Source organism: Pinus tabuliformis, chromosome 3_2 (genome assembly GCF_031772625.1).
Source record: "Pinus tabuliformis cultivar Carrire ecotype Pingquan chromosome 3_2, CPIR1, whole genome shotgun sequence".
Taxonomy (NCBI): domain Eukaryota; kingdom Viridiplantae; phylum Streptophyta; class Pinopsida; order Pinales; family Pinaceae; genus Pinus; species Pinus tabuliformis.
This window is the reverse complement of record NC_142302.1, coordinates 614,983,516-614,994,057: the sequence shown is the minus strand read 5'-3', so window position 1 is coordinate 614,994,057 and position 10,542 is coordinate 614,983,516. Positions and strand designations below refer to the sequence as shown.

Below are 10,542 nucleotides of genomic sequence, written 5' to 3'. Positions count from 1 at the left end.
AAAGTGTAGATGACAACCCACCAGTACATATATGTTCAACAATTGGAGAGGATGAACAACATATTGTCTTCACAGATGGAGGAGGCCAGGGAAATTCGAGTGAGGAGCCAGCAATAGTGAACCGGCATGATGAGAAGGATCATGAGGAGAAACATAAAAGACGTAATGTGAAAAACAAACCATTCCCAGAGAGTCGGTTAAAAGCTCAAATTGAAGTTGTGGTTGTTGGGCATCTAGTGCAGACAGGTATAGAGACATTCAACAGGGCACCATAATTGCCAATAGAGGACTTTCGAGAAAAGATCATACATTTTAAGACAAACCTTATGATGTTGAAGCAGAGAGTCTGGGTAATCCGAGACACGGCCTTAAAGGAGAATAGTAAAATTGAGAGATCATAAGAGTATGTGTTGAATCAATGGCCAAGCTATCTAGTGTTGAGGAGTGACTCAAGTCCCTCACAAAGTAGCAAGAGGAGTACAATGTGGAGTTCCAGAATAACCCTCTATAGGAGTACACAGATAAGGCTTGCAACACTACCCAGCCACCCCTACACATTAGGGATATCAGGGAAGAATTCTTCAAATGGATCATGTTGAGTGATTGGGTAGGAAAACATGAGTGGGACATCGAGCAACATCAACATAGTATATTTGTTCCATGTATTCATCCTTCCCACAACATGGATTGGCGAGAGATTATGAGTTGGTACTCTATTGATGAGATGATTCTAAGGAGGACACTCTTAGCCAAGGGCATATCACAACATGGGCTCTTAGGCACAATCAGTGATGGAGGAATGAGGTAGTATCATAACCCACAGGTCCCAAGACTTAGGTGGCATTGGGATCCAGGTAAATCTATTGAGGGCAGGATTGGTCGAAGGATTGTTTGGGATCCAAGTATCAAAGGATCCATTTAGGATCATTTAGCATGGAGGCATGGGATAACACACTGGTTTGTAGGGGATCCTGGTATCAATGTATGAATTCTTTTGTTGTGGATAGAAGTGGATTGCTTGAGGGCAAGAAATCTTTGGGTGGGAGGATTTGTAATATCCCCTTTCTTGATATGGTCAAATTGGACGGGATCTGCCCATGGTATTTACTGTGGTATTTTCTCATGGTATCAACCCATGGTATTTTCCTTCAATTTTCGAGGGAAAATAATAAAATAAGGTTCTATAGAGTCGATCAAGCCTTTAAAATGGGATAGAAGCTAGGCATTTGGATCATTCTGATTTATCTATCCTATTGTGTTTTCTTGAGAACTTGGCGTGGCTAGTTCCAGTTTTGATCCCAGGACGAAAACCTCGTGGTGAATTTGTCTGGTGGATCCATCCAGGGTCCACAATTGAGCTTCAGTGTCTTAGATCAGTCTTTTAATGAGCAATCGTGCATGCCATTTGCAGGAGCTCCGTTTTATTGTATGGGCATGTATTTTGTTTTCAACTAATAATATAAATAAAAGGGTTGCATTTCTACATCTTGTCTGTGTTCTTGTTCTTGATGAAAATTTGTTTTAAATCAGAACACTAAGATGTTCTAGATCTATCGAAATTTTTATCGTTTGGAATCTTACAAATATGTCAGTTTTTCTATGTTGGCCTAATTTATAATGTTCAAGCATTTTATAATTAGATTATAGGTTGTTTATATTCATTTTAATGATCGTCATTTTGATAGATTCTATTGCATTAGAAATTAAATTTATAGATATTACTGGTTATTAAAATTAGTTAAAAATTGGGCACAAAAGTTACTTATATTTATTGTTAATAATATATACAATGATTGTGTTGTTTTGGACTTCTTATTAGTTGATGTTCTAATAAAATATTTTGTGATTTTTTATAACAGCCTATAATGTACATCAACCATATTTATTAATGTGGTTGTGCTAATATTATCTCATGTCAAAATGATACTATATCAACCATATTTATTAATGTGGTTGTGCTAATATTATCTCATGTCAAAATGACATACCAGTGCCACTTATTTGACAATCAACTAAGTCACCTTAGAAGCTAATTAGTCAATTGTTAGGTCAACTGAGGCACGTTGAGGCAAGATGGAAGTTGATTGATTCAATTTTTGCATACTTGTTAGTTAGACTACTTCAATTTATTTCCCTCAGTCGATCAAACCTTGCATATGTTCAACTTCTATTTCCAAATAGAGTTGATGCCATTAGTCAATTAGTTTCCCATAGTCTAAACCTGTGATTCGGTCTTCAAGACTACCTCAAATTTCATCTCTTTTACTTTTTATTCAAATACTAGCAGAAATCTTGTCCCTTTTGTTGTGTTTGATTGGTCAGAAGTGTATCCTTTGTCATTTTTATTTTACTTTTTATATCTATCTTTCATGTCTTTCAAAAATCATTTTCTTCTCCATTTTGCACCTTAAAAAAGTTTTAAAGTTAATAGATTTAATTCTTTTTAGAGCTTCAAATTTAGTAGATTCAGAAATAAGATAAACTACATTGATTATTTTAATATAGAATATTTTTCTTTTAAAAATTTTAACAAAATTTTAACTTAAAATTTAAGATTTAAGTTAAATTATCTAAAGCATAATTATTTGAGCATTGAAATTTTGTCAACATTTTTAGAATCTTAAAATTTAAGATTTAAGTTAAATTATCTAAAGCATAATTATTTGAGCATTGAAATTTTGTCAACATTTTTAGAATCTAAAAAAATAAAATAAACATTGGGTTTGATGTTTAGAAAAAATTTCAATATAAGAGAATAAAGGAATAAACATTCCACATACAGAAACATTATCTGTATCAAAAAGGATTTCATACAGGGGTGGTTTCATGAAAAACAATTAAATTTTTATTCATATTTATCATAAAAATCTTATAATGAAAAATGGAGACATAAATCTAGACATATAAGTTTTCATTCATATTTATCATAAAAACCTTATAATGAAAAATGGAGATATAAATCGAGTCATATTTGAGGTTAAAATTATTGTATACCTTCCTGCAATAGAGCGCTTAAATACCTATATGAAATAGAGCTTTAAAAAACATAAATGAGAATATGCTGGGCAAACTTTTACAATCCAAGTGAGTCTATATTTATGTGCATGCACCTGTCTGTATCCAAGTGACACGGACAGACAGACCATTGCCTCTTTTGTGAAAATATTGATTTAACAGAGTAGTTTATAGAGGTTATGATTTTTTTTTAAAGAAAATAGTGAAAATTTTGGTGAGTGTTTTATTAAATTTAATAGAAATTTTGAAAATTTTAAATTACAATTGTTAAATTTTAACGAATTTTGATGATGTTGAATCTATTTTCATTATAAAAAATGATTTAAAAACTCTTATAATTAAAATTTTTAAGGAAACAATAACGAGACTTTCTTATGGTCTTAATAGACAACGTCATTTAATAACAACTTTCAGATATCATTTATGAAAAACAAAAGAGATCCTCTACAACAACGACTATATATTGTGATTTATGTACTTGAAAAATTAAGATAAACATTTTGCTAACACTTAGAGCCATAGACAGGTGGTTGTTTTCTGACAAGGTAAAGATAATCCCTTTTACCATTTTCTATTATTAGCTCCTATACATATTTACATGAACCTAACTCAATACTTCAAACTGGTATTGTCATCTAGTCATATATGAAAATATTGAGTCCACATTATCAATGCAGACTTAAACCTTATTCCTTATTAGTATCTGCCATCTGGCAATGGCATGGGACCATAGTAATCGATTGGCAATGTTAAATTGATTAGTTCACCTATTTTTTAGTCTTCCCGACCACGTATATGCAAAGTTTTAAGGCACATATGGTTTCACCATCTTATTTGGCCTAGGCAAAACTATATATTAGTTCTTGAGGCGGGGAGACAAAACTATATATTAGATCTAGCCATTTACTTCGCATTTAAAACATTTTGAAACTAATATTAGCATTAAAGAAAGCAATAAAAGTTAATTCACGAAGGGTAAATGTTTTCATTTGAAAACAAAATTTATTTAAAACATTTTGAAATTGTTTCAAACTAATATTAGCATTAAAGAAAGCAATAAATGTTAATTCACGAAGGGTAAATGTTTTCATTTGATAACAAAATTTATGTGAGCCTACTAGCTAGATAGTCATGCATAAGCTATGCTTGCCATCTATATAACCATGCATACGCTATGCTTGATAGCCTTCCACCTATTTCAACTACTACCTATTTCAAAAGTCACCTCAGCCTGCCAGCTATATAATCCTGGGTTTCGACATCCTTCTTGGGTTTTAGCATCCCGCTGGTGAGTGCTATCTGTGAGTGCTATCTAATCTCCTGCGAGTGTTATCTGTGAGTGCTATCTAATCTCCTGCGGCTGCCCCTGCTCTTGTATTTGCTTGCTTATTATTAGCGCACGAGCTTCTCAAAACATGCCTGCTCTGAAACATCGGCAGGGGTGTCGAGCAAGAGGGTGTCGATCTACCCGCTACGAAACCTCGATAGGGTGTCAAGCTATCTAGAAGTAGAGAAATTTCCTGTTACATATCCTACATATCCTCCTAACAACAGCTGAAGAAGTCATCATAGAGAGCAGAGGCCGTTACATATCCTGCATATCCTCCTGATAACAGTCGAAGAAGTCATCACAGAGAACAGAGTCCATAGAGGCCGGTATATAGACGTAGATAGAGGCAGATATTCAAAAGGGAACTCAAACACTCAACCTTTCAGCAAAATAAAAGGTAAGGTGTTTTAAGAATCCTTCAACTCTACCTACCCTATTAATGTTGAATCTGAAGTATATAATTAGATTCACTGTAAAAAAAAAACATACCTATGCAAAGAAAAGAATGTGTGGTGACCCTCGAACCAAGCCTGTTTTGTGGTTGTAGCCTTCTGTCTGAATAAACAAGAAATTTATCAATATAACAATTGTCAAGAATGGGTGCGAGGAGGGCGATTTTTGAGCTAGGGTTACAGTTTACAGAGTTCATTCTCCATGGAAGGTCGTAAAGGAGGGAGCTCCACTCCCTCCTACAAGCAGGTAGTGGCCAGCAGAGGAAAAAACCAATAAAAGAGGATAGAGATCCTTCAGCTGAAAGGCAAAGAAACAGAGAAAAGGAGTAGAAGGGCTTTGAATCTAAGGAGAATAACAACACTAAAGAAAGCAAGAAAGTGGACAAGGAATAGGCACAAAAGACAAAACTCAAAAGGGACCATGAAAACCTAAGACTACTATCACTCCTAGAGTTGTTTTGAATGATCCTGCTTTACAGGCGCATAGGGACCACATGCAAACTTATGCAATCATTTGTAAGTTCATGGGTTTATGGCCCACTGAAAAAGCTTTACAAACATGGATTAAATACCACTGGAAATGAAAAGGAAGCATAGAACTACATCTTGGGTCAAAGGGATTATTTACTGTAGTCTTTGCAAACATTAAAGATAAGGACAGAGTGTTTGAAGGGGGGGCCTACTTTTATGCAGCAGCATGCCTGTATATGAGACCTTGGATCATGAATTTTGTCCCAGAACGTGAAACTTTTACCTCGGTCCTGGTTTGGGTAAGAATCTACTCTCTACCTTTGGATTACTGGCAACTGGAATCCCTATCTGTCGTAAGAAATAAGTTAGGACGTTTTGTCAAAGCTTCTGAGGCCACCAGAGGGGGAAAATACACATCCTTTGCAAGAATATGTGTGGAGATGGATCTTTTTGGAGCTCTGCCGAATGAGGTAATATTAGAAGTGTTTGATGAAGAATGGGTACAAACAGTGGATTATGAGCACATCCCATTCAGATGTCGTAAATGTCATGAGCATGGGCATCTATTCAAAGATTTCCCTCTCAGTAAAACTGAAAATAATAGTAAAACCAATACCATGAAAGACACTGAAAGCTTTCACAAAGTGGTCCAGAAAGGAAAAGGGAGAAAGAGGGGATCAAAGACACATCAAAATGAAAGGCAACAAGCCAGTCAAAATAGGTTTCAAGCACTAGAGGAGGAAGAGGGGATAACGAAAACAAATCAGGCCAAGGGAGACAGTCCATTGAACGAGGAGAATAAAGAAGAGGATGAGCAAACACAAAACATTAACAAACAGAAAGAAGAAATGATGGGTGACACAAACTCGAAGATGGATCTAGAAATTACCCAGAGTGAGATGGAAATGGAAGACCACGAACTACAGGAGATTCTTGAGAAAGAGAATCTAGATCTAGAAGCATTCTTGAAACAAGGAACTAGGGAGGGAGTGGATTCATTAAGTCCAAAGGAGTTCAATAGAGTTCAACAACTGTTCTTATGGAAAACTCAGACCATAGGGCTGGAAAAGCAAGGGAATCATGAAAGGCAGGGTAGCGAAGGTGTGAAAGCTATGAAATCCACACCGGGCTTGGCACCCAGATACCCAGGGAAGAAAAGAGGCAGGAAAAAGCAGAACGAGCTTTTGATGGAATGTGGAAAGCTAATGATAGACTCAGGTAAGATGAAAGACCTATCCAGTTACTCCTTTACAAATCTTTAATAATGAAGTTCACTTCTTGGAATATTAGAGGCCTAGGCAGTAAAAGAAAACAAAGATTACTTAGTAATAGAATGAAACAAGCAGCACCGGATGTAATCTTCATCCAGGAGACTAAATGTTCCATTCATAAAATAAAAGAGATTCACAGTAAATGGCTCAATAAATTTGAGTTTCTGGAAGTCAGAGAAGAGAAAACAGTAGGTAGCATTCTCACGCTTTGGAACCCCCACAAAATTGAAATTATAGATGCAGAGGCAGCCAGGGATTATCTATCAGTGGTCATACAACCAGTGGGAGATAAGGAAGTCTACCTGGTTATGAATGTGTATGGTCCCCAAAGAATGGATGGCAAACTCAAGCTTTTAGATTCCCTGCAGGATCTCAGCGAAAGACATGCAAGTATCCCTTGGATCTTGGGGGGTGATTTCAATACGATCAAATCTTTGTCAGAGAAAAATAGGGGCACCAGAACTCTAAATAAAGATTCTTGTGCTTTCCAATCCTTCATAGACAATATGAAGTTAGTGGATATTGTTATGAGTAATGGTACCTTTACTTGGAACAATAAAAGAGGAGGAAAGTCTCAAGTGGCTTCCAAATTAGATAGATTCATTATCTCAGAGGATCTTATGCTCAAGGACAATGACATAGTTGCAAGAGTTCTCCGCTTTGGAGGCTCTGATCATTGGCCAGTGCAATTGGAAATTCAGGGCATTGGTACCCCCAAGAATAGACCTTTCAGATTTGAAAAAATCTGGCTTTCCCACCCAGATTTCGTCAACAACATAGCCATCTGGTGGGCTGAAGATTTAAACATTCAGGGCACAAGCATGTTCCTACTTCAAAAAAGACTAAAACATATCAAACTCAGGCTCAAAGAGTGGAACGAGAAGGAGTTTGGTAATATTTTTGAAGGAAAAAAAATATGTTGAGGGAAAAATGCAGGAACTCAACCAAACCCTTATCAGGGAGGGTTTTTATTAGGATAGAATTGAGCAGGCAACCAAGTATCAACAAGAATGGGAGAAATTTTGTAAACAAGAAGAGATTTTTTGGAGGAAAAAATCTAGAGTGCAATGGCTAAAAGAAGGAGAACGCAATACCAGATTTTTCCACAGATCCACTGTAGCGAACAGAGCTCACAACAAGATTTCTTCTGTCAGGATGAAGGAGGTAATCTTCTGCATTCTCATGAAGAAATAGCAGTAGTGCTGGGTCAGCACTTTCGTGGTATTGCTTAGGAATCTTGTTCAGATAGGGAACAATCTATTAGGATTATATCAAGACATATACCAAAGCTGGTTTCCAATGAGGACAATTTCAACCTTAATAGACCAGTTTCGGAAGAGGAGATCAGTGAGGTCCTAAAAGAAATGCAAAATGGTAAAGCACCAGGTCCAGATGGTTTCAATGTTGATTTCTTCAAAGCTTGCTGGAATATTGTAAAACAGGATGCTCTGAATGTAGTGGAGGACTCTAGGAGGGACAAAACCATTTTGAAGGCGCTTAATACCACTTTTATTGCCCTAATCCCTAAACAAGATTTAGCTCTAACTCCTGATAGGTTTAGACCCATTGCCTTGTGCAATGTGGTCTACAAGATAATATCCAAGGTTGTGGCCAATAGACTCAAACCTCTTCTCCCCACCCTGGTGTCGGGAGAACAATCTGGATATGTGGAAGGTAGGCAAATCCTCGACAACATAATTCAAGCTCATGAGGTGGTGCACTCTCTAACAAGTAAGAGGAAAGCTGGAATGATCATGCAGTTGGATATAACCAAAGCTTTTAATAAGCTGAATTGGAACTATATCAGAAAAGTTCTCATAGCTTTTGGGTTTGATCACAATTGGATCAAATGGGTAATGGCCCTAGTAACTTCTCTTAGTTTTTCAATTCTTATTAATGGTTCTCCTTCAGAGACTTTTATTCCTTCAAGAGGCCTCAGGCAAGGAGATCCACTCTCTCCCTTTCTCTTCATTCTCATGATGGAAGGGTTGTGTAGATCTATCAGGCATGCTAAAGAGGTTGGTAAAGTCAAAGGTCTCCAACTTACTAAAGAGGGTCAAGCCTTAACACATCAACAATTTTTGGATGATACCATGCTGCAGGGCATCCCCACAGTCAAATAAGCTCTATCTTGTAAGCAAATCCCGAGAGACTTCGCCATGGCTTCAGGTATGGAAGTTAATCTCTCCAAATATAAGAGTTTTTCTTTAATACTCACATTGCTATTCAGAGAAATATTTATAGAATTTTGGGCTTTCAAAAGCAGATCCTCCCTTCAAAATATTTGGGAGTCCCTCTAACGGCCAAGCCTTTTCACAAGAGCATCTATGAGCCTGTAATTAGAAAACTGCAAGATAAGATTAGGAAATGGACTTTCAGATCTTTAAATTTGGTTGGTAGGTTGGTGCTAACCAAGGCTGTCCTTCAATCAATACCAGTCTTCATGCTATCAACTCTCCCAACCCCCAAAGATATTCTGCAGCAATTTAGAAATGTTCAAAGAGACTTTCTTTGGGGCAAGGGGGGAAGAAAAAAAAGAAATGGGCCTTGGTAGCATGGGAAAAAATCTGCAAACCCAAAAATTATGGAGGACTCGGTCTGGATGATCCTGAGATTCTAAGTAAGGCTTTAAGAGACAAATTATGGTGGCGATGGGTTAAAGATCCTGAGGCACAATGGGCAAAGATATGGAAAGGAAAATATGCACACATGTGTCAAAACAATGATCTAATAAGAATGTCAGGATACAATAAGGGCTCTCACATCTGGAATAAGGCGTGGGACAACAGGGGCTTAGTCCAAGGAAACAGCTTCTGGGAAATCAGAGAAGAAAATCTTGCCCTATTCTAGGAAGATAGATGGCAACAAGAACCTATTTTGTTAAAGGAAGACTTGAGGGATCTCAAGGAAGATACAGATACTAAAGGGTTATCTAAAGGAAAAGACTTTTGGGTCCAAACCAACAGTATTGGAAAATGGAGAACCTAGAGGAACTTTGAGTTCAGGGATGGAAGCCCCCTGAAGGCTAAAGCAGAGACTCTAAAAAATATGTTAGAGCAAAGGAAGATTTTGAAATCCGGGGAGGAAGATCAGCTAATATGGGGCAACAAAAGTGAGGGTACCTTTAATCTCAAAGAAGCAAAACTCATTCTCCTTGACCTTAGCTCACAAACTCCAGATAAGACTTGGCAAGACCTATGGAGACATCAAGGTTGGATGAAGATTAAACTCTTCATGTGGCTGGTCCAGCATAAGAAAATCCTGGCCTGGGATAATATCAAGAAGAGGGGTGTCCTGGGGCCTTCCAGATGTCTGCTCTGTGAAGCCCAAAAGGAAACTATGGAGCACCTTCTCAACAATTGTATCTTCACCTCCAGTTTGTGGGATTCTTTTGCCACCATTTTCCAACAGACTGACAGGGATAAAGGGAGCATCATCCATACCCTAAACAGATGGAGAAGAACCTTTTCAGACAATGAGATTCTTAGCTCAGCTTGGGCTATCATGCCAAGTTTTATTATTTGGAATTTCTGGAAAGAAAGGAACAACAAAATCTTCAAGAATGAAAAGAGGCCATCCCAGAGCCTTTTGGAGCAGATTTTGAAACAAATCAAGGAAACGGTTGGCACTATTGTGCGAAATCTCCCTAAGAACACTCCTTCTGCTACAGATTTGAAAACTCTCGGCGATCTGGGATTGCAGGGACTTATACCTCAGGGATGGGATAGGAAAGTTATCTCCTTGGATTCTGAGCAAGATGTCTGGCATCCTCCCCCCAAGGGCTTTTTGAAATTCAACATTGATGGGGCTTCAAAGGGAAACCCGGGCTTTGCGGGTCATGGAGGTGTGTTAAGGGATGAGAATGGTGGAGTACTTTTCATCTTCTACTATCATTTAGGAAAAGCCACTAATAACATGGCGGAATTGATGGCTATGGATCAGTGCTTAGGTTTCCTGAAACAGGATAATCGGCAAAATGTGATTGTTGAAGCTAATTCATAGT

The 10,542-nt window shown here is 37.4% G+C and overlaps 1 long non-coding RNA gene across 1 annotated transcript in view; it reads left to right on the top strand.

Annotated features, from left to right (window-relative positions):
* The first annotated feature begins 4,693 nt into the window (after positions 1 to 4,693).
* The window catches only part of LOC149182112 (uncharacterized), a 39,504-nt gene continuing 33,655 nt past the window's right edge, over positions 4,694 to 10,542 (top strand). Inside the window, exon 1 of the long non-coding RNA XR_016257584.1 lies at positions 4,694 to 4,742. This is a non-coding gene — a long non-coding RNA (uncharacterized LOC149182112). The remainder of the gene's footprint in view (positions 4,743 to 10,542) is intronic.